The sequence below is a fragment of the Myotis myotis genome, unplaced genomic scaffold (genome assembly GCF_014108235.1).
Source record: "Myotis myotis isolate mMyoMyo1 unplaced genomic scaffold, mMyoMyo1.p scaffold_m19_p_1, whole genome shotgun sequence".
In the NCBI taxonomy this organism is placed as follows: domain Eukaryota; kingdom Metazoa; phylum Chordata; class Mammalia; order Chiroptera; family Vespertilionidae; genus Myotis; species Myotis myotis.
This window is the reverse complement of record NW_023416313.1, coordinates 75,110,437-75,135,415: the sequence shown is the minus strand read 5'-3', so window position 1 is coordinate 75,135,415 and position 24,979 is coordinate 75,110,437. Positions and strand designations below refer to the sequence as shown.

The 24,979-nt window shown below is 39.6% G+C and overlaps 1 long non-coding RNA gene across 15 annotated transcripts in view; it reads right to left on the bottom strand.

Annotated features, from left to right (window-relative positions):
* LOC118672047 overlaps positions 1–24,979 on the bottom strand; it is a 58,166-nt gene that overhangs the window by 5,278 nt on the left and 27,909 nt on the right. For 4 of the 15 annotated variants that reach the window (XR_004972977.1, XR_004972972.1, XR_004972974.1 and 1 more), the window contains 3 exons: positions 15,342–15,388; positions 11,713–11,815; positions 1,476–2,301 (listed from right to left, as the gene is read on the bottom strand). This is a non-coding gene — a long non-coding RNA (uncharacterized LOC118672047). Of the gene's footprint in view, positions 1–1,475; positions 2,302–11,712; positions 11,896–15,337; positions 15,389–18,275; positions 18,456–24,979 lie in introns of those variants that run through there. The other 11 variants (XR_004972970.1, XR_004972965.1, XR_004972969.1 and 8 more) reach the window with 7 other exon arrangements.

The window sequence follows — 24,979 nt, the reverse complement described above, 5'->3', positions numbered from 1 at the left end:
ATCTCACTGGGGAGGCTAAAGGGATAGCAAGGTACTAATGAGAAAGATCTGTTTCAAAGTATCTATAGATAGTTCCTTTCTCTAGTCTAAAGCTTTTACTAACAATAAATTTTGGCATCCATGTTTGTAGCATGAACCCTGACTGCCTCGGAAATGGACACCACCCCTTCAACTGCTTCTCGGTGCTTCCTTTCCTTGGCATATCCAGTTAAATTATGGAGGAATTGAACTGTGGGGAAACAGAATTGAAAGATTCAATGGGGTGAGCAGGGACTTCCATCTGAAGGTGGAAACAGGAGAACTTGTACAGCGTGTGCTACTCCTTTGCCGAGGTGATAGTACTGCCTTGAACTCAGAACTGCTCTCTGAGTCATGACCAGGAACCAGAGTTTCATGGCCTCAGGAGTCTCTGTTAGGCTTACAATAAACTCTTCATGTTCAATTTCATTTAGATGTGCTTCTGCTTTTTATAATCACAAGGACCACAAGCATAACTGACCTGCATTTGGAACACACCTGCTTTAGAGTGTGATGGTTGGCAGCACTGACTCTGCACCCAGGGTGCTTGGGTGCAAATCCAGCTTCATCACTTATTAGCGGCGTGGCCGTGTGCAAATTACTTTACCTCCCCGTGCCTCAGTTTCTTTATAGAATGATGCATTAATTATGCATGACACATGGTTAATATTATATATCTGTTTAATTATTACCCTTACTGTGTTTCTTCTTTGAGAAAAACAGCCTCTGCTTCTGACATCACAGAGTCAAAAGAAATAGTAATGATAAAATAATAATAATAGCTACTATGTATTGATAGTTTTCTATGTGCCAGAGATTGTTAATTGTGTCAGTTGGTTCATTATGACTCCCCAAAACCTGTGAGATAGGTAACATTACTCCTTTTTTCAAATAAGGAATTGAGGCCCAGAGAAATTAAGTAATTCATGATCATCAATAAGAAATCAACTCAAGATTCACATTTAGACCTGATTTTAAAATCTGTGGTTCCTTCCTTGGGCCACAAATCACCATGTACTTGCTCTGTGCAAAGTAGGCTGGGGAAAATTGTCCAGTGTCCCTTGAGTCTCTAATGAGATATGCCATATAGTTCTCAAACACCTTGCATTAGTATAGTCCTTTTTTTTTTTTTTTTGCATTATGAAATTACTTTAACATGAATTACTTCATTTTCTGTTGTATATCCCAGGCTTCATTGGCATAAAAAGCATGTTAAGTCTTTTGAGTAGATAAGAAAAATTCACTCAAATTTTAGTTAATATCTCTGAGTGTTATTTTTTTTTTTTCTCTCTCCAAGATCTGACCTGTAAATGGCTCATTTTGTCAGTGTTTTGAGCACAGAACTTTCAGCTGATGGGCTGTGAATGAAGTCTGTGACTGGTGGTGGTGGTGAATGAGGAGGGAGAGAAAGTGAATTATAGTAAAAGGAGGCAATCAATGTTTAAACAATAGCTCACCATCAGCAAAAGAAATCCTCATGCACTTCAGAACTCTGCTTTGTGTGGTGGGAGCCAGAGGGACCACAACCACAGCTATCTCATGTCTTTTAAATCTATCTTGGGAAATTAGCTGCTCAATGGCTTTTGAATGTGCTTGGGCAGCTTGTAGTTGTAATGACTGACAGGCTGGGGAAATCTGGACCTTTATGGAATAATGGTTTTAGGGGAGAGAAAAGAAAATGTTCTGATTAGATGTCATTGAAAGCTTTATTTGTACTGTTCATGACACTAAAATATGAGGATACCATCCTGACTTGATCTATTAAAATGGCTTAAACAGACTCTGGATTGACAATACCGGTTTTATAAAGTTAAGCCTAAAGTGGAACTGGTTTTCATCCCAATTGGCTTGAGGGTGGGAGAGGTTAAGTTTGGTGTCAGGTTTGAGCAGACACTGATACTGTTTCCAAAGCCCTAAGAAAATTTCCAGAGTCTTAGCCCCAGATATCTCTTATTATTTCCCTTATTGCCAGTTTTCATTTCAGGTGGAGAAATGAACATCACAATTTAGCCAGTTTTGTTTCTTTATAACTGGAAACGACATTAGTATTTCACACATTATTGCAAATATCTCTATCTGATAGATAAATGTTTTAAGACTAGTGAGAGAATCCTGTTTAATCTCCTCTCCTGGGACATGAAAGTTTCAGGCATATTTTGTTTCATCATCTATGCAGTAACCATGGTTGACTACATAATATTTTTGTACTTAGCTATGCAGCTATTTCTTCACATGGCCTTGCTTAGTAGCATCTGCATTGTATATCCAGCTGAAATGGTGCATCTACAGGCAAGGACAATAGCAAAAATGTAAAATAGGATGGTTTAGCAAGTTATACATAATAGTTTTCATTTCATAAACATCTAATTCAAAAGATTTTAGTATTTCTAATCTAATATTTTTCATTCCTATGAACATAGTATATCATGTAACAAGTGTATGGTAGAATGATCATTTTTTTTAGCATTTTGAGTTTGCAAAGCATTTTATAATACCATCCCAATAATAATCTAAATTAGTGACTGGTACCAATTTACAGATGAGAAACCTGAGGTTGATGGGGCAAGTAATTTATCTAAAATCATGCAGATTTAAATTTTGGCCAATAGGCGAAATGTAAACCCAGGCTAGGATTCTAATGTCAAACTCTTTCATTATTGTGTGAGGACAGCAGGACAGGGCGGTAGTTATGTAGGCAGATAGTCAGATACAATGGATCAGAGACCACCAAAACACATGGCATTTTGACACCTTCCTATAGAAAGCCTTAAACAAGATGCTACTCACTCAATTCAAAATCAAATGAGAACAAATAATTTCATTCATAGATGAGCTCCTAATACCTGTTGTGTTAATCCTCTTCCTTTAAAATCATTTTATCTCTCTAGTTAAAATCGCCCTGGACTAGATCTTAACTTCTAGCAAAAGTTCAGAGTTTTATAGGTAAATCCCTTCAATGTCTCACATGGCTCCCAGATTTCTCAATGAAAGTTGCATAGCATCTCCTTTGTTATCGTCAAGTGGCACGCTCATAGAGATAGATAAACCATGCAATTATGGGGTAGAGCTATAATTACCTCTGCTTTCTAAACCACAGCGTAGGATCTTTATGCTACTTCTTTTGAATGGGATAGAGTTAATTGTTATTACTATGTTATCATGTAGCATTAACTAATAAACCCAACTAAGCTACCTAGTAATTCAAGAGTCGTTGCATAACAAAGAACCTGGTGACTTAAAGCATGATCAGCATTTATAAAATGTGTGAGCTGCCGTCACCACTACTGTAACCCATCAAATTGTTGCTGCTTGCATTCAGCTGGGGATTATAGCTCTCACAAAAGCCTTCGGGGCACTGCAGTGTCCTGAACCTGGTTTTGAAACACCTGGAACAGTACATAGGCTTGAAGACCTGGCATGGCTGACTCAACAATGTAATGTCACTCACTGTGCTGTTTGTGAGTATTTAGGAAGAGAGCTTAAAACTGGATTTTTGTGTGCCCATATGGACTCGAGGCATTTGGGGAAGGAGTAGGAGTGTCTTTATGTTCAATAAACAGCAAGCCTGCTGTACTGGTAATGTTATGGAGTGGAGAGATAGAAAAAACTGGTTTGGAAAAGTTAGAACTCCTGTTTATGCTACTCATTCTGACCTATCACCCAATTTTATAGAAGTGTCTGGAGCCAACATTTGGAACATTTTCTTGCTCCTTGTAATGCACCTTTGAGTTGTAGAATAACAAACAGGTATCTTTCCAATTATACATTGTACCTGGATCTATGAATCGATGTATCTTCATATCAGTCTATCTGGGTATCTTTATATCTATGTATATGTTTATTTGGGAACTTATGTATCTCTCTTTATATCTTTATGGGACATGCTGGCATGAATAGGCCCAGATTACTAACTCCAGACTGGAGTTCATGGATAACAAGAGGAAACTCGAAAAGGGCCTACATAGTTTAGAGCCTGAGGCTTTCTGGCTTTCTAGAAATCCTGCGTTTGCCCCTCCCCTCCCCCCTCTGCCTCCCACCAACACGTTGCTTCTGTGATGTCTCTTGCATCTGTCTGCTCCCATTGCATCTATGCCAACTGAGCTCTTTACTTACCATCAATTGGAATACTATGATAGTATCACAAACAGGTTCCCTGCCTCCTCCCTTCTAATACCCTAAACCACATGTCCTATCTCCTGTTCAGACACTGAGCTTGATTTTCTAAAGTTTACCTGGCTGTTCAAAGCCTTCTGCAACTTCCTTCTGTCTACTTTCCCAGCTTCTTTCTCCTTATGCCCTGGTCAGGACCCTTGAAGTCCCACCAGAGTGGTTGCTGTTTTTGAGATATTAGGTAGCACTTTCCTTCTTCTGTGCCACTTCTTTTGCTAGGCCTTCCATTTAAAATACTTTCCTACCCATCTGAACATTTGAGCCCTTCTTGAAAGACATTTCTGATATAAAAAGTCTTTGATTATCTTCCCAAAAAAACCTTAGATAGGCCTTATATGCCCTAATTGATTCAATCCTGTTGCAATCATGGACTCTCAATGTTATAATTCTAGGTGTGTCTCAAATTTGGGTCCTTTGTTTCACCCTCTTTGTCACTACTTTAGTTTAGGGGATTGCTTCTTTTCTGAAATATTGCAAATTATATGGCAAATTATATTCATTAACTCCTGTCTTCCAGTCATCCACACATATTGCTATGTTTAAAATGCTAATATAATCATTTACTTATTACTTCTCTATCTAAAATCATGTCACAAGAAAAGGGAGATTGGGTAGATGAGTAAGGAGGAGCTATTATAATCTATAGGTTTAAAGTTTTATCAAATTTTTAATAATTTCTGCCATTAGTTCTTCAAATAATTTTCTTCCCCCCTCTTCTCCTTTGTAAATTCCAATTACATGTATATTTGACTGCTGGTTATTTTCTCACAGCTCAGTGATGCACTGCTCTTTTTTTAAAATTGTATTTTCTATGTTTTATTTTGGATAGTTTCTATTATTATGTCTTCAAGTTAATTATTTTTTTTCCCTATAATATCGAATCTGCCATTAATCTCATCCAGTGAGTTTTCCATTTCACACATTGAAATTTTCATTTCTAGAAATTGGATATGGGTCTTTTTAAAAAATCTCTTCCATCTTTCTACTTAACTTTTTGAACAGATGGACTATGTTTATAATAATGGTTTTAATGTCCTTGTCTGCTAATTCTAAAAGTTATATCTGTTCTGGGTATTTTGATTGATAGATTTTTCTCTTCATTATGGATCATATTTTCTGTCTTCTTTGCATGTTTTTTTTTTATTAGATATTAGACACTGTGGAATTTGCATTATGGGATGCTGGATTTTTTTAAAATTTCTGTAAGTGTTCTTTTTAAAAAAAAATATGATTTTTGAGACAGAGGGAGAGAGAGAGAGAGAGAGAGAGAGAGAGAGAGAGAGAGAGAGAGAGAGAGAAAGGGAGAGGGATAGAGAGATAGAAACAATGATGAGAAATATCATCGATGGGTTGCCTACTGTAAGCTCCTTACTGGGGATCAAGCCCACAACCCAGGCATGACTGGGAATCAAACCAGCAACATTTTGGTGCACTGAACAATGCTCAACCAACTGAGCCACACCGGCCAGGGCTCTGTAAGAGTTCTTGAACTTTGTTCTGGGATGCAGTCTAGTTACTTAGAAACAGTTTGTTCCTTCTGGGTCTAAGATTTATTAGGTGGATGGAGCAGTGCTCCCTCTAGGGTTAATTATTCTCTCTATTGCTGAGAAAATACCCATTTAAGTACTCTACCTGATGTCCTGTGAATCTTGAGGCTTTCTAATCCAGCTTTTGGGAAATATTCCAAAGTCTGAGTGAGTGCCAGGCACTGTTACCTTAAAATCCCTTTGGATGATTCTTTTTGTGGTCTTGAATAGTTTCCTCAGATGCATGAGCCGGTCAGTACTAAGTTGGGTAGTAGAGGGGGTGTTACCTGCAGATATCTGGCATTTTCTCTCTGAGCAGCTCTCTCTCCTTTGATACTTGATCTTTAGAACAGGATTGCCTTGGTCAACTTAGCGCCTCAACTCCAGGGCCATGACTCACACAATACATTAAGCCCCACCTGAGTTACCGCTTCTTGGAGATTCTCTCAAGGCAGTAAGCTGTGCTATTATTAGGCTCACTGTGTTTTCTTTTCATCTTTGAAGGATCATTGCCCTTCATTGTCTGATATACATGGTCTTACAGACCATTCTTTCGTGGATTTTTAGTTTATTCACGTTTTGGTTATTTCAGGTGGGAGGGAGATTTGGTTGCAATTATTCCATCTTAGCTGGATTAGCTTTATTTGAAATTATATGTTCACATTTATCTTCAAATATATAATTCTTAAAATAGAATTGTCCTACTTCCTAATCTCCTTTTAATATTTTTTTTAATCTTTTTTGTTTTCTACAAGGGAATGCAACTTGCTAGAACAAAGTGAGTCTTCTGAATGATGAGCCAACTGTTCTGCAACTTTTTCTCTTCTTCATTCTACAAATTATTGTCTTTCATCCTTATAGAGTTTTAACACTGACCTGCAAATGTCCTTGGCAACATGTCTGCCTTTATTATGTCTTCTTGCATCATAAGATGTTTTATTGCAGATAGATTATTTGTGTAAGTTGTGGACTAAGAAGGTTTAGATCAACACTTACAAAAGTAATATGCTTTGGGTCAGTAGAAATAACATTTTTATTATTTTGTACTATTGGGTAATGTTACTACTATCCTATCTGTAATGTGGATTCATATTTGATTATTTTTTTTAACTCTTACCATCACCTGATATCTGATGTCTAATTATGTCAATTGTATTTCTATAAGTTTTTAGCATTTGTGCTTCCCTTTGTATTTCCACTTCCTAGTTTAGGCTCTAATAAAATACTCCTTGACAGCTCTAATAGTCTCTCTTCCCAGTCCCCTGTACACACAGATATTTTAGAAAATTTAAAATTTTATTTAATAAACAAACTCCTAGCTCTGCCACTTTCTAGGTAGGTGGCCTTGAACCATAACTTAATTGAAACCTTAATTTTCTCATCTGTAAAATGGGAATAATTATACTCCATAGTATTGTTGTAGGAATAACTTAGTTATTTTAATTAAATTCTTAGCATAGTACTTTTTGTTTTGCTAATAAGAATTATATAAGTTATAACTATTATTTTTATTTTATTATACAACTTACATAATATTAAATTTGCCTTTTTTTCTTGCTTGATTTTAGGTTATGTGAAACTCTTATATTTGCATGTTGCACATACTCAAACTCTATTTGTGCTCGAAATGAGTGAGTGTAGACCTTCTTGTATGCCTTTCCGTGGGAGGGCTCAGATTGGAAGGCATTCTGCGACAATGAGTGACATTAAACACTGAAATGAGAGACTGAGAAGGAATCTTTTCTTGAAGATCTTTAGGACTAGAAAAGTACTCATGTGTGTCATCTTAGATAGCATTTTGCTAGAAGCAGTAGAGAAGAATAGAGGGCATATGAAGTCCTTCCCATTTTATAATTTTAAAATTGCAAATATCAATCACTGGACAACATAGACAATTTTGTCTCCTACCACATTACTTGTACCCAAGTTATCTATTTGGGACAGTGGTTCTCAACCTTCCTAATGCTGTGACCCTTTAATACAGTTCCTCATGTTGTGGTGACCCCCAACCATAAAATTATTTTCATTGCTACTTCATAACTGTAATTTTGCTACTGTTATGAATCGTAATGTAAATATATGACATACAGGATGTATTTTAATTGTTACAAATTGAACATAATTAAAGCATAGTAATTAATCACAAAAACAATATGTAATTATATATGTGTTTTCCGATGGTCTTAGGCGACCCCTGTGAAAGGGTCGTTCTACCCCCAAAGGGAGAATATTGATTAAACACCTTTGGGGATACAACACTTACAAGAGTTGTATAACCTAACATTCCAAACAGCAAACTCCTACTTCCCTTTGATGTTGAAATGTAAGACAAAAACTGGCAAAATACATATAAGAAATACAAAGGTAGTCACTTAAAGTGCAAGAAGCTTCTTTGTTTCCCAATACACTACTCTTATGGTTGCTACAATGCCTGAAACTCCATAGTTGTAAATCTTTTCTTTTGAGGTAACCCATTTGACCAGAATTGTCTATCCTTTTTAAACTTGCTGTTAATACAAAGAGGGTAAACTTTAGTTATGAAACTGTTAAGACCTTAGACATGGTCTCTGTGCTTTGGGAGATGAAAATGGGAGACGGGAAAATGTTAATTTTCCATGAAACAAGGAGGAGTAGGACATATTTGGGTAGATAACACAGGACTTCCTATGCAGACAGGCCACAGTGGTTCAGCAGGGCTTGGGTAGTCCGAGTGCGGGGTTGGAGGAGGGTAAAAGTAGAGACAGGAGGAGCGAGAAGGTACTGAAGCGAAACATCTCTGGTTTATTGCTATTGCTTAAAGTCAGGCCTCATGACAATCATATTTCAAATAAAGGTTTCGAATTAGAAACATTGCTTCTCAGTCCACTTTATACTCGGACCCTCCAACTTCACCTGGCTGAAGGAATAGAGGAGAGGGATGGATGTTCATGTGGGTGGGATGGAGGCTTGGACCACAGCTATTAGCTCAATGTGGTAGGATAGAGGGTGCATGGGGGTTCTTATTTTTGCAGATGCCTGCCTGCCATGCCTGTGCTTGGGGTGGAAGATTTCCTCCAGCTATAAGCTGCTTGGATTCTGTGTGCTATTCTCAGAACAATATTCTGCTATGTTGATGTGTTAAGTTTATGAATTTGATTGAAATTTATGACCAAAACTATTTTCAGCAACTTAAAATTACCATACAGTATATGTGCATGTGATGTGATAAATTGAGCCAATTACAAACCAACACTGGAAGAACAAACATGAACAGAATTTAGCACTTCTCTTTCACTTATCTCTTTATTTCAAGTACCAGAGGTTTTAGGATCTGAATTACCTACATGAATTGTCTCAGCATTTCCTTTCAATTTCTATATGGAGATAAGTCAAATTATAGCCAACATTGCCAATGCCCCCAATCTCTTTTTGGCTTCAAGATAATAAATATCTCCTACCAACCTAAAAAAAAAAAATAAGATGCCCTTTTCACTTTGACCATACAGATGGGAAAACTGTAAATAACAGATTCTTGACATGCTTCAGAAATAAAAAATGATGAAGAGTTCAGTTGTCTGATTAAATTCTCCCAATAAAATCTCACCTAGTCTATTCTTACCCCAGGGATAAAGGGCTGTGCACATAATGGACATTATTTTTCTTTTGAACATACTTGTATCTTGTCAAGATGTCGTCAATACAACGACTTTGACATTTTTAATGCAATGATTGGGAAGCGGGTTGAATTTTTCAATCCTCCCAGCCAATATAAGTCACTCTGAGATACTTAATTTCTAGTTGAGATCCTTCGTTTCTATTATAAACAGATCCTGCAGTGGGAAATAAATTTCATGGTAACAGTTTGGACTTTTTTATGAACCACCTGCAAGTTTTCTGCAAACAGCATGTTTTATGAGAGCTCAAGGCAATGTTCACCCATCAAGACCTGACGGTAAGGGGAGGATGGATGGGGCCTTATCTCAGGCACACATGTAACCTTCCTTGTCCCCTGGCCTGACCTCCCTCTGCACTCATTTATGAAAATGATTCATCTTTAAAGAGCTTTCTCGCTCTGCCTGCAGGCTGTAGATCTTTCTGCACTGGACTTGTGTAGGCTGAGGTTATAAACTTCAGTGTGTGAGCCATTTGGAGGTGCTTAATTTTGAATATTGGAAGAAGGAAAGCCCACAATACATGTGTTTCCTTAAAGGAACAGTCCTGGGAGCATCTTCCATGGAAAGATGCTCCCAAGGGATTCTATTGAAAAAGCCTTGCTGTGATTCAACTTTTATTTCTGTTACTAACGTGTTGCTACAGTTAGCACATTTAAATAGAGGATTCATTGAGCTTGAAAACTAGTGCTTGCATGGGTGGTGACATGCACCTGTCACCCTCTATATGCAGAAAGAGACTCTGCACATTGTATTTCATATTTGTAGAGGGCACTGCGAAAGGTATTATTTGTGTCAGAACTAGTGGGAATGGCTAGGTTGTTTTAGAATATTTCTTTGAGCTGAAAAGCCTTAGAAGGGTAGGGTAGGGACAATAATTGAAGGGAATAAAGATCTGAATGGAAGTAGAAATAGGAAGAGAGAGAAGACAAAATGAGTTGGTTTACCCATTGAGGTTGAATCCCATGGATTGTGAGAGCCCGCATTATTTCCACAGTTCTCAAAAATTGGGTCTCCCATTGGAAATATGTCAAGGCACCCAAAGAAATAAATATGCATAGGAGCTTGGGGTTAAAAGTGAGAGAGAAGATAGAAAATGTTAATATGATGGCTTTTAAAATTCAAATTTTTGTGAAGCAAAGTTTAAGTAGAAATGAGATGTCCTCAGTCTGGGGTAGTAAAACATTTTCTATGAAAGACCAGATAGTAAGTATTTTTGTAGGTCATGTGAGCTCTGACACTACTTCACAACTCTACCATTGTAGCCTGAAAGCAGACATAAACAAAATGTAAATGAGTGGGCATGGCTGTGCTGTAATAAAACATTATTTATGACATGAGGCAGCCTCATGTCATAAATGGATTTGGCTTGCTGGCTATAGTTTACCCACCTCTGTCCTAAACTACTTTGGTTTATCATCAAGCTTCAAACAGGCTAGACTCTTTCCATGTTTTTACATGGAGACCAATGACTGAAGGGAAGCAATAACTAAGGAGTAGCAAGAATGAGTCCAACAAAATGCAAGAGGATAATTGGTATTACTTGAATAAGGTTTCCATGGCTAAGTAAGTTTGGTAAATGTGGGTAAGTATTCCTGGTACTTTTAGTTTTTTAAATAAATTGAGAATGTCTAAGAGAAGATGAAGGAGGCAGTAGTTCCCACACCTCTTTGCCCATAGAACCTTGTTGTGCTCATGCCTGTTGCTATCTTTGGGACTCTAGGGTTCCTTGGAACACATTTTTGGGCAATACTGCCCAGGTGGGTTCTCCAGGCAAGTTTGAGTCTCTGAAATTTTCTATCTGCTCTGTCACAAGACAATACTGGATTATTGTTTTAGGAAGCCAGATGTCAGCCCTACACAGTTGCTTCAGACCATTCTTCCAAACTCCAGAAGCCAATAGAATAAAACTTGTCCCATGACTCCTATCCTGATGGCTTTTTTTCTTATGCCAGCTTACCCTTTTCTGACAGGTATTTAGTCAGGTGCTCCATTGGCCTGATAGTTGCAAAGTAAAAGTAGAAAATAGTTATTTTATTCTTTTTAAAATTCTTTATATATTCTACTTGTTAGAGATGTCATGAAAAGACCCAAAGAGGATAGCCTAGACATCTCTGATGCTGTGCATTCTTTTTATTTTTATTTATTTATTTATTTTTTTGGTTAGTGAATTTTTTTTTTAATTTTTTTTTATTGCTTAAAGTATTACAAAAAGTATTACATATGTCTCCTTTTTTTCCCCCCGCCCTTGACAATCCCCTGGCCTCCCCTACCCCCCAGTGTCTTATGTCCATTGGTTATGCTTTGCTGTGCATTCTTATTCCACGAAATACATTCTAAAGTCTTACCTTAAGGGAATTTGATCATCCTCACGAAGAGTAGTGATAAAACCCAATGGCTGTGGCCCTGGTGTGGCTCAGTTGCTTGGGCATCATCTTGTGCACTGAAAAACTGCAGGTTTGATTCCAGGTTGGGGGCATATGCCCAGGTTGCATACTTGATCCCAGGTAGGGGCCATACAGGAGGCAGCCAATCAGTGTTTCACTCTCACTTCAATGTTTCTTTCTCTCTCTCCCTTCCTTTCTCTCTAAAAATCAATAAAAAAGTCTTTAAAAAAGAATAGGTATGCTTTCTGTTCCCATTTCCTTATTTCCCATTCCTTCCTCAAAAAACAAAAAAAAAAACAAAAAAAACAAAACAAAAAAAAAAAAACCCAAAACAATGGCTGTGGAAATTTGTAAGGTATGGCAGTCATTCTCCTGCATGATGCTCTGTGTCATAGAGAGATAAATAATTCAGCTCATCTATACTGAGCACCTTCCATGTTCATGGCACAAACAAGGTGCTATGGAAATTACTATGATCAATAAGATACTGTTCTCATCTCTGAGAAGATTAAGCTAGGAGTTAAAGGAGTGAAGTTGAGCAGTGGTTTTCAAATTGAGGAACCCTGAAGATTTACAGAACTCCTCAAGGAGTGAGCTGAGGTGTCCCAAGATCTCTCAGCCCTGCTTCAATCAGAGTAGCTCTGATGTTATCTAGTTTATACTAGAGGACCAGCACACGAAATTGTGCACGGGTAGGATCCCTAGGCCTGGCCTGTGATCAGGGCCAATCTTCCCCTACTGCCAGCAGCCGGCCCTGTCCCCTGCTATTGACGCAGGTCACCCTCTATGTGTGGGGTGACTGGCAGGGTGATCAGAGCCCCACTTGCCTTGGCCTAGTACTGCTCACATCTACTGCCACCCACCCCTGGTTCCTTGTTCCCCATCAAGTGATCAGAGGTTGACAGCCAGGGGGAGGGACTGAGAAGTTGGCTGGCAAACCCCAACTGGACAATTGGGGCCTGAGAGCTGGGGGCAGCTCCTGTGTTGAGAGTTTACCCCCTGGTGGTCAGTGCCCATCATAGCAACCAGTCGTTCTGCTGTCTGGTCGATTTGCATATTACACTTTTATATATATAGATTATATATATAGATACTAGAAAAATACAATCATTGGAGTCCAAAAGACACATCCCTTCTACCTACCATTAAGGCTGCCACTTAATTCTCCTGAGCCTGTTATCTTATCTTTCAAATGTGGAAAATACCTAGACTTCACAGATTTGAGGTGAAGATTAAATGAGCTAATGCATACGAAGCATGCAGTTCAGTTCCTGACATATAGTAGTGCCTCAATAAAGGACAGGTAAGATAATAAAGTCAAATATGAGAAAAGTCAGAAAAAAGTCATAAAGTACTTCATACTCTATATTGAAAATAATTAGACTTAAATAATATTTGTTTAAAAAATTGAATGAGCCTGGCCAGTGTGACTCAGTGGTTGAGTGTCGATCTATGAACCAAGAGGTCATGGTTGGATTCCTAGTGAGGGCACATACCTGAGTTGTGGGCTCAATCCCCAGTGGGGAGTGTGCAGGAGGCAGCCAATTAATGATTCTCTCTCAACATTGATGTTTCTATCTCTCCCTCTCTCTTTCTCTCTGATATAAATAAAAATATATTTTAAAAATTGAAAAACTTAAAAACAGAATGAATGAAAGAAGGGATTGACAATCTCTGGCTAGGAATCATAGAAGTTTTCAAAGGAGTCAGAACTTTTGAGCTACACTTTTACTCCAGTTACTGAGTATCGATGGAGGGTCCACCCCAACCATTAACCTTAATAGAAGAATGTCAGATGTAGTCCGGACTACTTAGATTCCTCAAAATATATGGGAGTCCACTTTAGTGTATATAAGATCTACTTAGAGTCACTATAAAATGTCAGGTGATATTGTGAGAAGATTTTCCTAGAGAAAGAAAGGGAAGAGTGAAGGGTATGGGGGTGGGCAGGGAAGAGTGAGAGAGAGAAAAAGAGAAAGAGAGAGAGAGAGAGAGAGAGAGAGAGAGAGAGAGAGAGAGAGAGAGACTACAGCTCTAAAATGTAAAATAAAATACACTCAGGTGGGTATTGGAAATATTGGGAGAGCACTTTGTAAAGTATATGATTGTCTAACCATTATGCTTTACAACTGAAACCAATCCTTTTTAATAAAGAAGGAACATGCTAATTGACTGCCCCACCCTCAACGATGGTGGCGCCAACAGCCACAAGATGGCTGGTAGGGGAGGGCAGTTAGGGGGGACCAGATCAGCAGGGGAGGGCAGTTGGGGGTGACCAGGCTGGCAGGGGAAGGCAGTTCGGGGCAATTGGGCCAGCAGGGGAGCAGTTGGGCATTGATCAGGCTGGCAGGCAGAAGTGGTTAGGGACAATCAGGCAGGCAGGCAGGTGAGTGGTTAAGAGCCAGCAGTCCTGGATTGTGAGAGGGATGTCCAGCTGCTGGTTTAGGCCCGATCCTACCTAAACCGGCCTAAACTGGCAGTCAGACATCCCCTGAGGGGTCCTATATTGGAAAGGGTGCAGGTTGGGCTGAAGGACACCCCCTACCCCCAGTGCACAAATTTCATGCACCGAACATCTAGTACAAAATAATATTGAAAGAAAATTATAATTAAAAAGTAAAAATATTACGTAACACTAACTTTATGGAAGATAATCCTAATTTCACTATTTACTTTTCTTTCTAAACAATTGGAATAGCCCTGGCCAGTGTGGCTCAGTTGGTTGAGCATAATTCCCTGCAGCAAAAGGTCACCTATTTGATTCCTGGTCAGGGCACATGCCTGGGTTGTGGGCTTAATCTCCAGTAGGGGGTGTGCAGGAGGCAGCAGATCAGTGTTTCTCTTTCACATTCATATTTTTCTCTCTCTTTTCAAAAAACAAACAACAACAAAAAACTCCACAATGAAACATATTAAAAATAAACAAGTACAATAAGTTTTCTATGACTCTCCGTTATCAAAATAAGTAGGTCTGTAATTATATTTTGCAGTTATCAAGTTTCTTCTTAATAAGTTTCTCTAAAATATAAATTATAGCAAAGTATTTCTGTAGTATGGGACTAAATATATTCCAAATCCTCAATTCCAAAATGTCTAATTGAATGGGATTGCTCTTTTTACTATATACATGCAAAAATTTTTTCAAGATACTATTGTAACATCTGATGACAAGATGAACAGAGGCAAAACTAAGGAATAAAGATTGGAGGGAAAGGAAGAGGTGAAACTGAGAATGGTTTCCTTATTCTAAGTAAAGACAAGGAAATCCTCAGCATTCACTGTTTTCTCTGCAACTGAGAAGTAGAGAAGGTATTCTGTGACTTTCTTTCAGTATTACTTACATGAAGTATATCTCCTCTCCAATACTCATATAGTGAATTTGATTAATAATTGCAGCTCCTTCCTATGATTTCCTTTGTCAAAATAATAGTATTATCGAAATGTTGTTAATGTAAAAAATCACAACATACTACCTGAATTTTTGGGGGTCCTACTCCCTTCTCCTTTTTAGCATCCTGGACCAGTTACATCCCCTCTTCCCCAACAACTTTATAACTGGAAGCTTTTAGGGATATTTCACCTTTACCTACTGTTGTAAGTGTTTCCCTCCAAGTCCTGCGTGGTTCAGGGTTCGGGTCTGGAAGAGGAGCCGCACAACAAATGAAAAAGAAAAGACAAGAGATAATTTGGGAATATTGGGGGACCAGGCGGCAAGTCCAACTCAAGAGGAAGGACTTCCACTGTGCTCAGGCCTCATCAAGCTTTTTATAGTGAGGGGTAAACAAGGTAGTGGTTACCAAAGTTACACTTTTCTTGTGAGCTTCACTTGTTTACACCATGGTTATACTTCCTGCACTTCCTCAGCCCATTAGATTCCAAGATAAGATCTAGGGAGTGTTATAAGGTCAAGCCTAATTATGCTAAGGGGACTGTGCTCTCTAAGCTAGGACTTGTTTGTGACTTTGCCAGCAGGTCAGTCCAAGGCTTAACCCTATATCAGTTTCCCACAACCTACAAATAAACCCATTCATGTGCCTCACCCCAGAGTAGGGGAATATCTACCTTTCATCCAGCTTCAGTCTATCCCAGTTGGGGGCTCTAACACTCTGCTCATGCACTGCTGGCACTGGGTGCCAGGACAGTGGCTACATGGTTAAGGCTTCCAGGCACTCAGTTCAACCAGGAAATATTGCCCCTGCAGATATACCTGTTCTCAATGGGCTTAAATAATGCTATTTCCCACTTAACATGTTACATTCCCTAGACCAGGGGTGGGCAAACTTTTTGACTCGAGGGCCACAATGGGTTCTTAAACTGGACCGGAGGGCCAGAACAAAAGCATGGATGGAGTGTTTGTGTGAACTAATATAAACTCAAAGTAAACATCATTACATAAAAGGGTACGGTCTTTTTTTTTTTTTTAGTTTTATTCATTTCAAATGGGCCGGATCCGGCTCATGGGCCGTAGTTTGCCCACGGCTGCCCTAGACTGACTAAAGGTCTTGAGGGAACTAGGCTGGTAGGCAAATCCATGTACTGGACACCATGCTGTCAGAATCTCTTGCTTCTCTCAAACTAAGGCTTTCTAATTGGGCCAACCTTGTTTGCATGATCCTCTTTATTCCATACACTACCCTTTTGTCAGGAGTTTCCTGCAAATATCTACATTAATAAAAGAGAAATATGTAAATTGACCATCACTTCACAACACCCACCAGCCAATCAGGAATGAGTATGCAAATTAGTGGGACAAAGATGGCGGCAGCCACAGAGCCAGCCAGAGTGGGCAGGAGGCTTGGGTTGCCCCCAGCGATGGAGGAAGCCAAGCTTCCCACCCACCTTGGCTGGCTACTGAAGGAGGGGCCTGTGGGCAGCAGCCACAGAGCTGGCCTGAGCATGGGAGGCTTGGGTTGCCCAGGCCACCGCTGAGGGAGGGGCCTGCAAACTGCCCTCAGCCCTTCACCCAGGCTGGCCATGCCCCCATGGGGTGAGGTTCCCTGCTGGGTGGGCATGGCCAGTCTGCAAACAGCCATCGGCCCCTCACCCAGGCTGTCCAGGCACCCCAGCAGGGACTCCCATTCTGAAAGGGGTGTGGCCAGCCTGAAAACGGCCCTCAGCCCCTCACCCAGGCTGGCCACGCCCCACCCAGTGGGGACCCTCACCCCATGGGGGCATGGCTGGCCTGCAAACCACCACAGGCCCCTTGCCCAGGCCACTCTGTCCCCAAGGGAACCCTACCCTGATCCAGGACACCCTTCAGGGCAAACCAGCTGGCTCCCATCCATGCACCAGGCCTCTATCTATACTAATAAAAGGGTAATATGCTAATTGGACTGGGAGACCTTCCAGGAGACCTTCCGGAACTTCTGTTGGACAAAGCCATGGTGGTGGGGCCAAGGTAGAGGCTATTAGTGGCCAAGAGGGGAGGGCAGTTGTGGGTGATCAGGCCAGGATGGGACATCAGTTGTGGTTGATCAGACCAGTGGCGGGGGTGGGGGGGCTTTGGAGGTGATCAGGCTGGCGGGGTTGGGCAGTTGGGGGTGAGTGGGCCATTAATGGGGGTCAGTTGGGGATGATCAGGCCAGTGGGGGGGGGGCAGTTGGGGTGAGCAGGCCAGTGGGGAGGGCAAGTGGGGGCAAGCAGGCTGGCAGGGGGGGCAGTTGGGGGCGAGCACAAATTTCATGCATCAGGCCTCTAGTACTTAGTATAACATACATTTGGTACTATGCTTCAAGTACCATATCCATCCTTACCTTACCATCTGAAAAAATATTTTTAAGTATAATCCTACCCAAGAGCAACAAAAACTTACACCCACACAAAAACTTAGACACCAATCTGAGCAAGACTATTTATACTCACCAGAAACCAGAAACAATCCAAATGTCCCTCACATGGAGAATGGATTGACTACTAGTAACTATGGTACATCCATACAATGGGAGTATATTGCTAACATATGCAACAACTCAGATGAATTCAAAAGCATTCCACTAAGTAAAAGGATCCAGAGTTAAAAGGCTGCATATTATATGATTCCATTCATATGATAGTCTTGAATAAACACAACTCTAGGGATAGTGTTGCCTGAGGTTGGGGGCAGGAGTAGAAATTGGTGGGGCAATTGGTGTGCATGATGGACTTGTTTTATATCTTAATTGCGATGGTGGCTACTCAGCTGTATTCATTTGTGAAAACTCACACAGAAGCATCCACTACAAAAGGTAATTTATAGCTTAATTTTTTTTAAAGAAAAGGAAAAGTGTAACCATACTTAGCGGCTCGGTAAGGTAGATAGATATTTTACAGGTATTCAGTTTTAGTCCTGCTCAGGTGCACTTTTATTGAAGCTTAAATTTGGAACCAGCAAAGGCAGCATCTACTTTGGAAGAGGAATGCAGTAGTGACTCGGTTACCATTGAAGGGACTTCTGTTTGGAGGCATTTTGCAAGTACCAGGGACCTAATATTGTGGGCACTTCTGAATCCCCTAATGTTAGAATCCACCATAAGTCTACCTCTTACCTGGAAGGTGTGTCATAAGGATAAATTTATTAATGTATGCAAAGAACTTTGAAGATGAAAAGCAGTGACTGGACCTAAGGTGAAAACGTTTTGAAAGCCGGTGCCTGGGCAGGTTTTTCTATCACTCTGTCTCGATTTTTCAGCTCACAGCTCTGCATCTCTATACTGAAGCCTGGATCACTGGAAAGAAGAAAGGCGCTGTGAAAATGCTACCAAGGTAATGATGAGGTGGCAGGTTGGCTGACCAGACATTTCAAAGCCAAAACAATTCCACTTACTCCATATTCTCATCATTCTAGAAAAAATAAGCCTCACTTGCACAACACCTAATAGAATTCTGGTTGTGTCTCTCCAGCACACTATCCTGTAGGAATTGGCTACCTTCGAATCTGCAAGTCACTAACATTTCACTCACCGATCTTTAGCTTTTTTGATGCTGTTTGAAATGCTCAGAGGTCAGTGTAAGAAGAAGGAGATACAAAACCATCATGGAAACCTCCGTGAATGAGAACAACCACATTTTATCTCATGGATCTTAGTTATCAGGCCTTGTGTGGAACGCTACTTTACTTAAACCACTGAGAACAGCTCTCATCACCACTGTGAGCCTCTTTTCTCTACTATTTAATGACTGCTGGCACCAGCTTCCCTCTGGCACCTGGGACCCGGGCTTCCTTCTGGCCCAGCTTTGTCAGGAAGGACGTCCAGAATGATGTCCAGAATGACATCCGGTCTAATTAGCATATTACCCTTTTATTATTATAGATGTTTAGCAGCTCTGTAACAGGTTTGGGAAACAATGTACAGAAGAAACCATTATTCACTCAGATACTTTAAACTTTTTAAATAAGAATTTCTATAGACCTTAACTATAAGGCACCCAGAACAAAAAAACGTTTCTCAGATTGCTTCCAAATAGTTGATAATTTAGTCCCTTTTTCAGTCACTTAGCAAATATTGATTGACGATTATGTGCCAGCCACTCTTTAGGCACTGTTCTTGATCATGAAGAGAAAAGGGTGTTTCTGAACAAATAAAGATGCATATTTGCTTTTATAACGTGTGTGTGTGTGTGTGTGTGTGTGTGTGTGTGCGCGCGCGCATGAGAGAGAGAGAGAGAGAGAGAGAGAGAGAGAGAGAGAGAGAGAGAGAAAGAGAGTTTCTTACAAATTCTCTATATCTTCTAGCAGGAAATAGTGCATTACATTTCTATTATCTGTTAATTCCTTGGGAGATTTCAGAAAGCTTTGTTTATAGTAGACACTGATATCTCTTATTACTCCCCTGTCGCCCAAAAGGATGGATAATTGATTATGAACTTATAGCCAGTGGATGATATGAATGAGGAGGAGGTTGCCTATTGGTAGGAGAAGAGATCCTTGGTAGGGTCCTACTAAGAAATCTCATGCCCACTGTCTTGTTATAAATGTGTGAGATGCTGCTATTAGATAATCATTGTATTGTATTAAGCATTATTGTAATTAGTTAAAATAAGATATCCCATTGTACTGGAAGAGAGAGTCTATGCACTATTGTATTATTTGTGGTAACTAAGAGAAATCTGAAATCATGAAAGTACTTCCAAGGAAGTAGCTATGAGGAGGGGAGAAAAGAAAACAATAGTATTGGGAGCTTAGAGGTGGGGTTGTGTAGAGATAAACTCTATCTACTTAAAATTTCTTGCCTATGATTGGTTTTATGGGTGAAAAAAGACAGAATGCTGTGTCCAGTGATCTGTCTATTCATTTCCTAGAGTACTTAATTTTATAGCCAAATCAAGAAATTAACTGAGCCAGTAGGTTCATTATCAGACCTTCAATATATTGAATAATTTTGTGGTTCAAGAAAAAAAATTAAATAAAATATTTAATCAACAGAGTTGTTCCATTTATAGTAACCGGGTTGGGAAGCAGGAAAAGCTCTTAAACTAATGAACCACTAAACAAAATGTAGAGAAGATATTTTGGGGTCAGCCTCCCCATGGCAGTCGGGCATTTATTCTAATGCACATGGAAAGTCTGCCCTTGGTGCAATCTTGTCCAGTTGAGACACATAATTGTCTACAATGACCTGAGCTATGATTATTTGATTTCATATCAACACATTTGAGAAATGACAAAGAGATTATTTCTTTCCTCAAAAAGGCCAGGATCCTCTAACTATTTAAGCCCATGGGACTAACATTTGGCTCCAGTGATATGGAAACCTCGAGATGACAAGTAAGGCATTCTCTGGAAACCATCGCTCACTCCTTTTCCTGATGAATTGTCATGCCCTTCTGAGAACATAACCCATCAGTCCTCTGAAATAGAGAATCAGATAACTCAGTCATGCTCAGCTGATTTGCTAGCCGATAAATGATGAACTTTAACGACACTACCTGCCCACAAGTCTTTTGAGAAAAAAACGGCCCAAGTCTGAGATAATGAGACAACAGGACTTAGAGCAGAGTCATGCTTTCCCTTGGCCCACACAGCTAGAGTGGTAATTTCTGCATCTTCATCAGCATCCTATTTGTGCATTTCACCTGTCTCAGCAAAGGGTGCTGTAACAGACATTATTAGAGAATATCATGGTGCCAGGGACATAGTAAATATTCAATAAATAGTAGAGAAAAGAGGCTCACAGTGGTGATGAGAGCTGTTCTCAGTGGTTTAAGTAAAGTACCATTCCACACAAGGCCTGATAACTAAGATCCGTGAGATAAAATGTGGTTGTTCTCATTCACGGAGGTTCCCATGAAGGTTTTGTATCTCATTCTTCTTACACTGACCTATGAGCATTGCAAGCAGCATCAAAAAAAGCTACAAAAACAGATCCAGAGACAGAGAAGCATCCATCAGACCGTCAAACCTCAGAGGGAAGGTAGGGGAGGGTGGAGGTAAGGGGGAGAGATCAACCAAAGGACTTATATGCAAACATATAGGACTAACCAATGGACACAGACAACAGGGGGTTGAGGGCATGAGTGTGTGTGTGTGGGGGGTAATGTGGGGATAAGGACACATATGTAATAACTTAATCAATAAAGAAATTTTTAAAAAAGCTAAAGATAGGTGAGTGAAATGTTGGTGACTTGCAGATTCGAAGGTTGCCAATTCCTACAGGATAGTGTGCTGGAGACACACAACCAGAATTCTATTAGGTGCTGTGCAAGCGAGGCTTATTTTTTATAGAATGATGAGAATATGGACTAAGTGAAATTGTTTTGTTTTGTTTTTTTGTAGGGGGAGAGTAATTTGGGATGTAATAAAGTGATAGTATATATTGAGGTGGGTGGGGAGGATATTTAAAGGACTTTTGTATTTACCAACTAGGTAGAGACTCAGTCAATAGAGAATTATAGAGGTAGCTTCTGGAGAGGTGCTATTTTATTTTATTTTATTTTATTTTATTTTATTTATTTATTTTTTAAATATATTTTATTGATTCTCCACAAAGATGAAGGGAGAGGGACAGAGAGCCAGAAACATCGACGAGAGAGAAACATCAATCAGCTGCCTCCTGCACCCCCCTCACTGGGGACATGCCCACAACCAAGGCACATCCCCCGACCGGGTTCAGGACCCCTGAGTCCGCAGGCCGATGCTTAATCCACTGAGCCAAAACAGTCAGGGCTGGAGAGGTGCTATTTTAATGTTCTTGCCTGGGGTAATGATGATGTTGATAACAGTAGCAGTAGTAATAATAATTATAGCAGTAGTAATAAGACTTAACATTTATTGAGAGTTTACAATGTACTGAGGAGTTGTGATAATTGTTTAGCATGTATTATTTAATTTAATGCCTACAACAACCAAACCTGTGAGATAACCACTGTTATTACAATGAGGAAGCTGTGGTTTAGGGTTAAGTAAACTGCCCAAGGCCACATGGCTTGTTAAATGTGAAGATTCAAACTAGATTCTGAAGTTGAAATGTGTGGTTTCAAATGATATAAATAAGAATGATGGACAATAATTTTTAGACTAAAGTAAATACAATGTGAAAAATGGCAGAAAAGGAACATTATGATTCACATTCTTTCCAACTGTCTTTGTTTTAATTTTATTTCAATCCTTTTGATCTAGGGGCAATAAACTATGGCCCGTGGGCCAAGCCTGGCCTGTTTTTCTAGGACCTGTGAGCCAAGAATGGTTTGGGCATTTTAACTGGCTAGGAAAAAAAAAATCCAAAAAAAAGAATATTTCATGGCACATAAAAATAGTATGAAATTCAAATTTCGGTGTCCATAGTAAAATTTTATTGGAAGAGAGCAAAGCCCTTTGGCCTGCACAGCCTAAAACAGTTACTAACTGGCTCTTTGCAGAAAAAGCTTGCTAATCCCCCACTTTTGATTTTCATGGTAAAGAAGTTTCAAACAAAGGCTTTTGCTTTTCATTGCTGGGTTTGTACCCTGTGTCCCTCATTTGCTATAGCAGATGGGGAAAGACAGTTTAACCTTTCTCTTCCTCCATTTCCAGATCTGTACAATGAGATTAATGGCACCAACCTCAACATGTTGTAGTAATGATGTGAAATAGGATGCTGGATGGAGGGGTTTAGAAGGATGCCTGGCACAGGGTAAGTGCACAAATACATGTTTACTATTATTGTTCTTATTATGCTACCAAGTTTTTCCTCTATTCGTATGAATCACTCTTAACACCTAGTAGCCCCAAGACTGATTAGTTCAATTAAGGAAGGCAAGTCTCCTCTCACCACATCTCATTGACCTACATTATGAGAGCTGGAATGGTTGGTTTCTTGGGCTCTTCTGGCTTCAAGTCAGGAGCTGGTGAGGCACAGGTAACAAATTCACACCTCCCATCTCTTCAATTACAGCTGGTTCTAGCCTCACTGCCATTGGCCTTAAGCTCCTGTGGCCAGTTTAACTATTTGGGTGAGTGTGGGAAAATCCCTGTGGATATGGAGGCTAAAGCATTACTTGGTTGTTCATGACTACAAAAGGCTAGGAGACTTAGAAGGCTTTGCTTGCGTCTGTAAATAATACTAAAGGAAATAGGCTGTCTTATAGGTGAGAGGGATGGCCAGCTGTTTCTACGAAGCACGTTTTAGGGGCTTCATCACCAGCTAGGCCATATCAACTCTACGGACTGTCAGTCTCCTTTCAGAGATTCATTGATGGGAAGGGGAAGTGATACCTGAAAGAAAGAGGGATGAAGCGCCAAACTTCAGCTTTGCCTATGTTAGAGTGTTGTGGACGGAAGTGTTAATAGCAAAGATGATTTCCTCCTTAGAACTTCTAAGATAGGATCTTTCTAAAGCATTATGAATTCTGACTTTAAGCAGGGAAAGGGCCTGACATGAATATTTCAAAATGAGTCATTATCAACTAATTAGTCACTATAACTGGACTTTTCATTTTCACAAAACAGTAGTGAAACATTCTAGTTTCTTATTCAAAACCCACCATCTGCATTTATCTAATGCTTTATTCTGTCTTTTGCTTAACTTTGTTTTATTGTACTGTACTAGAATGGAATTGTGAGACTTAGGTTCATAGGTCCTAGCTTCCAACTCAACTACTAACCTTCAACCTGACTGAATTTTTGAGATTGTTAGTTAACCTTCTTAATTTTTTAAAAATATATTTTATTGATTTTTTACAGAAAGGAAGAGAGAGGGATAGAGAGTTAGAAACATCTATGAGAGAGAAACATCGATCAGCTGCCTCCTGCACACCCCCTACTGGGGATGTGCCCACAACCAAGGTACATGCCCTTGACGGGAATCAAACCTGGGACCTTTCAGTCCACAGGCCGATGCTCTATCCACAGAGCCAAACTGGTTAGGGCATAACCTTCTTAATTTTTAAGGAGAGAAAGGAATGTATTCAGAGGCATGTTGGTTAAATGTATGAATTCTGGGTTCAAATTCAGTTTACCCAATTCATGTCTTCATGATCTTGAATAAAGACAGTAGCATTTCTGTGTATTAGTTTCCCCAATCTGTAAAATAGGGTAGTGGTGATGTCTCTCCCATGAGATTGTTGAGAGGATAAGTGAGCTAATTTAGGTAGAATAGTTAGAATGGTGTTATCAGGCTGTTTATTATTGTTGCATTATTATCTCCCTTTGAGATTAGCACTGAATATATTATTGCAAGGAATCCCCATAGTGGCCATTTGAGTTAGGTGTCAGTCCAATAGATGAAATCATGACTAATTTGTTTAAAGTGATATAGATGGTAAATGAGCAAGCTTGTATTGAACCTAGTCTGATTAAGTGCAGAGCCCAGACACTTTCTGTGAATACCTTTACAGTTCTCAGATTCATTGATTCTACACTCAGGCTAACTCTAACCATGTAAGCTGTGTTAATTACTTGAATAACTAATGTTAATTACTTGAATAACTAATAAGATAGCACACTATCACTTGAATATTTTCACATAACCTATTTGCCTTACATTCTTTTTATTAAGAAGTTAAAATGTAAAGTCAAATAGTGAATTATGTTTAAGAAGCTACATGACTTTTAGGACTAAGTTTTTAGGATTTTTTTTTTTTCCTACTGCCAGGCACTCCGTAGAAAAGCTACTAGTATAAACACTTTATTTCTTATCTCCCTCCTGTGAGTGCCAAGCAAGCGAACCTTATATGAGCTTGTAAACTCAGAGTGAGTGTGTGTGGCCACTTGGAACATGTGATTGAATGTTGGTGGAGGAGGGAGTGGGAAAAGAGAAAAATGTAATTAATTGCT